The sequence below is a fragment of the Cryptomeria japonica genome, chromosome 4, assembly GCF_030272615.1.
Source record: "Cryptomeria japonica chromosome 4, Sugi_1.0, whole genome shotgun sequence".
NCBI classification, from domain to species: domain Eukaryota; kingdom Viridiplantae; phylum Streptophyta; class Pinopsida; order Cupressales; family Cupressaceae; genus Cryptomeria; species Cryptomeria japonica.
The window spans coordinates 492,853,865-492,860,621 of record NC_081408.1 but is presented as its reverse complement, the minus strand read 5'-3'; the positions used below and the strand labels follow the sequence as shown (position 1 = coordinate 492,860,621).

At 37.3% G+C, this 6,757-nt stretch overlaps 1 protein-coding gene across 4 annotated transcripts in view; it reads left to right on the top strand.

The window, feature by feature from the left end:
• The first annotated feature begins 224 nt into the window (after positions 1-224).
• The window catches only part of LOC131060384 (vesicle transport protein GOT1), a 112,937-nt gene continuing 106,404 nt past the window's right edge, over positions 225-6,757 (top strand). For 3 of the 4 annotated variants that reach the window (XM_057993584.2, XM_059219904.1, XM_057993585.2), the window contains exon 1: positions 227-467. The gene's annotated coding sequence lies outside the window, so the exon portion shown is untranslated. Of the gene's footprint in view, positions 468-6,757 lie in introns of all 4 variants that reach the window. The other variant, XM_057993587.2, reaches the window with a different exon arrangement.

The window sequence follows — 6,757 nt, the reverse complement described above, 5'->3', positions numbered from 1 at the left end:
GATGATGGTTATTAGAACTATTTCAGCTATTGGTACTCTTCCTCTAATAATAACATATGCAAAAAAAAAAGAAAAAATAAAAAAGAAAAAATAAAGGTTACCTAAAAAGAAAGAGTAAAAAAGAAAAAAAAAGAAAGGGTTCACCTGAAAAGAAAGGGGAAAAAATTGAGAGAAGTCGAATTCTAACCTACCATATTATATGCATAAAAGTACACCCCACAACAAATTATCAACTGTTTTAAATTGGTTAAAATCAGTTCATTGAAAGGGCCCATCGCTGTACATCTCCAACCCCTTCATCAAGACTGTCCAAAACTTCAATTTCTGTCTTATGAAAACAGGAGTCTCAGATCTCCAGTAGAATGGCACTCTGATATTCATAACGTTGTCCGATCAATCCAATATTGTTCAGTCCGAGGCCAATTCATTTCGCTGATCTCAAACTAACCTCAGAATTTTTGTTAGAGGTATATATATATTTTGAAAATATTCACATATCCTTCCATGGGGATTTTCTGTTTTAATTGGCATGGAGTAAATACTCAATGAGAGATTTTTTTTCCCCTTTTTATTTGATAACTACTTTTGTTTTCAGAAATCAATAAATCAGCTTTCTTTGTGCCTCAAATATCGCATTCGTAAGAATAATAAACATTAGGTCCTAATGTGCTAGAAGATCTTTACATGGCAACCTCACTAGATTTCCACTTCCACAGACATTCTGTGCTACCTTATCGTGCTAAGGGATTTCGAAGCTGAACTACGCTCTCGCAAATGTTCCTAGTTATCATTGCTACACAATTCTTTGAACTTGGACCATACTCCCATGATTAATAAACGTGAAAACCACACTGGAATGTGCCCCAAAACTTTTACAAGACAACCGCATCGGATTTTGACGCGCGCTTTATTCCAGTTATCGCTCACTCAGCAAAATTGATAGTATGGAGGCGCAAACCGATATTGTTTGAATCGAAAATCTGTAGAGTTAGTTATCCAAGTTGAAATTCAAGTCAGGTGAAAGATTGCAGCTTTTTGTAGAATCTGCCTTCTTTCAGTAGTACTGGGTAAACTGCTATACTTCTGGCTGTGCTTATACCTATTACACCGCCTTTCTCCTCGGTGTTACCGATAGATACCTTTGCCATTGGTAGATAAGCTGGAACTACCGTAACTTACGATAGGTATACTCCTATTTTAGCCACAGATGCTGGTGATACTATTGGTGGTGCCACCGATACTTCCACAAGATCTGGTACTGGATACACTACTGGTTATGGACATGGATGAGCAACAACTTTAGATAATGTTTCCGCGTCACTGAGGAATCTAATATTGGGATCACTCCCTTATTAGTAATGAATTCATCTAGGGCATGAGGGAATTGCTTAGAAATAATTACTGGACCTTTTGGATACTGTATCTTTAAGAGTTCATCGGCTCCTTAGTTTGCTTCCTGAAGTTACATCTCTGATCCTCGGGATGCCAATGAAGTCAACCTGTTGATTTTCATTCCTTTATATGTTATGTATTGAAAGTTCATAGCTTGTAATAACAAGTGCGAAGGATATGTGTTTATGTCCAGGCCTATCCAACACTCACTTTGGTAGGGCAGATCCTCTTGCCGAGAACATATATGTGAGGCTAATGGGATTGACTATTGACAAGGCAGGGGTGATTCATTCTTTAATGGGGTCCAATTTCCTTCTCATCATGATCACTCTTTAAAGGTGTATAGTGCATATTTTCTACTCGACCTTCTCTAGCTTCTGCAACTTGGGATCAAACCAATAAGCAAGGGGCATTTTTTTTATGTGCTGAACCTCACCAAATGAAAACAAAAGCCTAGCCACTGTTGTTGTTGTTTTAATTTGTCACTTTTGTGACAACACAAAACAAAACAATGGATGATGAAATCCTGTCTTCAAATTTGTAGGTGAAGCTCCTTGATTTAATCTACTCTAAAATCTAAAACAAAATACAAGCTCCCAATATGAACATCAATTTATTCGTTGAGGTTTTGCATAAGGAGCAGGAGACTTTAAAGAACTCCTATCTCACCAATGAATTTTGATCAATTTATGATAGCTAAACATAGACAAGAATACCATCCAAGGTTTAAAACATAGGTCCTTTGGAATCATGTTGTAATGTCCCCAAATCGGAATAGACCTATTTTTGCCTAAATTGACAATTCCAACAATACAATTTATCTTTTTTGACAATAACATACTAAAGTAACTTCATCTAATCATTAATAAACTTAAGAATTGATGAATAAATAAATGGATTAGTGAAAAAATATATCATGTAGAATGATAAACACAATTATTTTTTTGGTCGGTAATATATATATTTTATTAATCATCAGAAAATAAGATTACAAAAAGTAGTGTGTGTCCATCCTATCCATCCAAAAAGCAGACCACCCACCAAATCAAAACCTGAAACATCACTAAAAAACCCCCAAACGACAAAACACCAAAAGGCAGAAGAACGGTCATGATACATCCATACAATTAAGAAACAAAATCTCAGCCTTGAGCTGATACGGCTAGCAAAACAGAAAAACAAAAAAATTCATTCTGCAATTAATTGTTTTGAGCAGACTCATCTTGAGGCTTCGACAGAGCCATCACTGCGTCCAATGTGCGCTTCCTAGGCCTCAACTCACGACCCACCTCTGCCTTGGCCACCTCGTGCACCGCTCGCAACACTTCTTCCACTCTCATCAACTCTGCAAAGGTTTTCAAGGCCTCCCAACCACATCTAGTGTGCACCCTAAATCATGCTTTCAATTCATCCTCTTGCCATCAGACAAAAGGAATGAGATTCACCAACACATTCACACCTTCTGAGACATCAATACCAACTCCAAGGATGACCCATTCAAAAATAGAATCCATACCAATCAAATACTCTTCAGCAATGAAATCTCACAACACCCTCTTCACCTTATCCACTGAGTCCTCAAACTCTAATCCCCGTGCTGCAATTAGGGAGTAAATCTCCATATTAGTCCGGTTCCGATGGCCAACATGTGCAATTTCCTCTCCCAAGATTAGCTTCACCGCTTGCACTAATCTCTCATCCTTGAAGAGGAATAGACCCTGCAAACGCCTATCTGTGGCTTTGCCCACAAAAGGCACTAGCTTTTTCTTCGTTTTAAAAGTAAAACTCACCTTCATTACGCTAGTCTCTACAATGACACCACCTTTGATTTCTTACCTCTTGATCACTGCAACTCAATCTTTGCTTAAACTGGAAGAAAAACGAATAGATTAAGTAAGGTCGACAAAGATAGATATAACTATGAACTCATCTTTATTATCCCCAATGTCATCGTCCTTCGCCGTTGATAGTTACCAAATTCATCAATGCATTATCATAAATGCATTGTCCTTGCAGTGTCCTCAATCTTGTTTGCTCGATTTGGCATTAACTCCACCACCACTTCACACCAATTAACTTGTTCTACTCCCATCACTTTGAACTTGCAAAAATCTAGGAGTTGCCACATGTTGGTTGAAATTTTTGTACGCCTGGGGGATGTGCAAAATTGTGGTTTTAGTCACAGTGTGTAACTATGATACTCCTAATTTAGGGAAGACCCCCCCTATCTACAAACTAAAGTAATCTAATATGGATGAGACTACAGTCTTTCTTCTTCTTTCAAGAAAAACTATACTTTTTTCTCTTCATAGAAAAGTAATAGCAATTGGAAATAAATAACAACAAATATAGAAATGAGACTTTTTTGTAGGATTTTTGGAATATAAAGGGAAGCAAAGTTTCCATGAAGACACAAAGACCTCCGTCACTTCCCCGGGACAGGAAAACAGAAAGAAAGCTCAAAGTCTTCAACTATCTATTCTCCTATCAACCTTTTCAGATGATTTTCTGCTAACCAAGCATTGTATGTAGCAGCTCAAAGTCTAACTACATGATGCACTTCACCTTACATGCACAAGTCTTAAAAATAGAAGCAGCACAAAGTCTACAAGCTATCTTCCCACTTGAGCATCCTACAATAGTTTCAGTCATGACAAGCAGCTCAAAGTCTGCAGTATCAAATCTTTAAAACCAATCTAAAATTCCAAACACAATAAGCAGCTCAAAGTCTGCAAGATTCAGCTTGAATCCCTCTTATATAACACCTCAAAACTCACAATCAATCACTAGAAAATATTGTCACATAACACCTAAAATCAACACAAAGTTTGAAAGTAATTTGCCTCTTTTAATTGACTGCAATCTGATTTACAACTAAGCTCAAAGTCTTAGAGTGTACATACAAACTGGTAGAGTTTTGTTGCATTGCCAAAAGATAAAAATTACAATAGACCCCCTCAAGTATTTATAGGAAAGGAGGCTTGAGAAAAAGGTGGGAGTATCCCAACTAACTTGAGAAATTCTCTCAGCCACCATGACTTATTCCAACTACAGTTCTAATTGAACTCAACTTGTAGTTGCTTTACATGTAATTACAAAAGTGTAATTACAAAAGTGCAAGTGATGAGTTAACTTGTAATTACAAAAGTGCAAGTGATGAGTTAACTTGCAATTACAAAGGTTTTTTTTTTTACATGTAACTTGTCAAAACAATATTACAAATGCATAATTAATCTAAGTCTCCAAAGACACGACTCCAACTGCATCATCCTTTGTCTGTGATGATCTTCATGCCGTTTCAGGATGCTAGAACTTGAAGTATTCATGATTTGTGAAGACATCTCGAACCTGTTGATGTGTATTTTGTACACAATCAAACACAGAATAAAATACCTAAGGGTACCTTATCCTCTCTTGAATAAAGCCTCTGATTGCTGAAGATATCGCGAAAAAGGATCAATCAGGATGACTCCAAGGTTCTTGTATGGAGGGTCTCTACGTGTGGATAAGCTCTCTGTGGTATGATGTGATTTGCTGGAATCACAAGGGGACTTACATTTGATGATTGAGCGTCTGATCTGCTTTGAATATTGCTGGAACATAGGCTCTTACTAACTTTGACTTGAAAAAAAGGAAAAAAGAGGAGGGTGAGGAAAGAGTCTAATCCTAATACTAAGGAATGTAGGAGCAATGATTGATCTTTGATGAAATTCTAACTAGGTCTTGTTTTGACATCGCAGGACCATCTCTACAAGGCTAGTGCGATCTTCGAAGGAAAGCTTTATGATGTTCAAATCATCACTGCAGGCATAGACACCATCAGGTTGATGCATATCAATGAAGAAGCGACAATTGAAGTTAATCTTAAGCTGAATGATTCCAGTTGACTACGCAAGGCAAGTCTGCAATCAACAAACTGCTAGTAGTATGGATATACGAATTCCACCATCAATCAAGCACATTTCTTCCATTCATCTAATAACATGAAATCAAATATGAGAAGTATAAAGACCATGCAAATTGTTGAATCGACCCATAAATTTCACCATTTCTTCAATGAAGTTACAAGTCTTTTACAACAACATCTTGGCAACAATCTTTGCCTTCTCTACTCTACTCTACTCTAATTGCTATTCTATCAACTATATTCTAACTCTTCCAACTATCTTCTAACTCTCTAACTATTGCTAATTACTTTACAAATGAAATGCCAGGGCTTATATAGTGCCCACAATACAATTCGATGGCTAAGATCAATTTGAGATCAATGGCCAAGATTCAATAATGAAAACCCTAATTAGGGTTTGTTACAACCATTACCTAACATTTAATGCTCGACCAATGAAATAATTGTATTGCTTGGACACATGTCCTCTCTGGAAAATTCCACCAATGGATAGCTGAGGTAGGTACATCGGAGTTTGTGCCACCTTCCATGAGTTAGGTACATTGAATCTGGACATGCTGAGGTGGACCACACTGACTGGAGGAGTGATGACTGGGATGCCACCTCATCTGACACTTGTAACTTGGTAGATATTCAACTTGATGTTGTTGAGAAGCTATCTTTAATTAACTCTTCTGAAATTATTTGCTTCTTCAACAAACCCTTGTTCTGACTTCTTGTGTCCTTGATGTGTAGGATGATTGATGTACCTTGCCTTGGAATACTGGATTGGAAGAGGTCGCCCTTATCTTGATGATGCTGGATCGAAGAAGGCCGTCCTTGTCGATGCTAGGCTGGAGGAGGTCGCCCTTGTCCTTGCTAGGCTGGATCGAAGAAGGTCGTCCTTGTCCTTGCTTGATCGTCCTTGATCTGGCTTGATTTTCCTTGAGAAGAGTCTTCCGACTTGTAGATCTTTCGAGCTTGGAGTCGCCATCTTGATACCTACACAACATTTCAAAATTAGTAATATATCTTGAAATCTAAAAATTAAACTTTAAAAGGAATATTCAAGATTTTAATTAGGAAACTTCATGATAAATCTTGAGTTATCATTTCCTAATTAACCATGTAATACTTAGATTTTTCCCAAAAATGCTTAAAAAAATCAAACCTTGAATAAGGGTGTCAAGATGATTTTGCCATACCTCTTGAGAATTAACTCTAAAAAATAGATGAATTTTGGCTAGGCAAAGTGTAGATCAAAGCTCTCCCTTGGATAAAATGCACCTCCTTTAGCTTGGAAAAGAACTCCACCTTCCTCTTCAAAAATCTGGAAATTCGCCTTCAAATACCTTCAAAACATCTGGATTTTATCCTCCAATCTAGCAAGAAATACGCCTCTCCAATAGCCTTCAAGATGAATTTCGCCTTCCTTAGTATCCACACTTGGTAGAAATTCGCTCCACACAAGCTAGATTT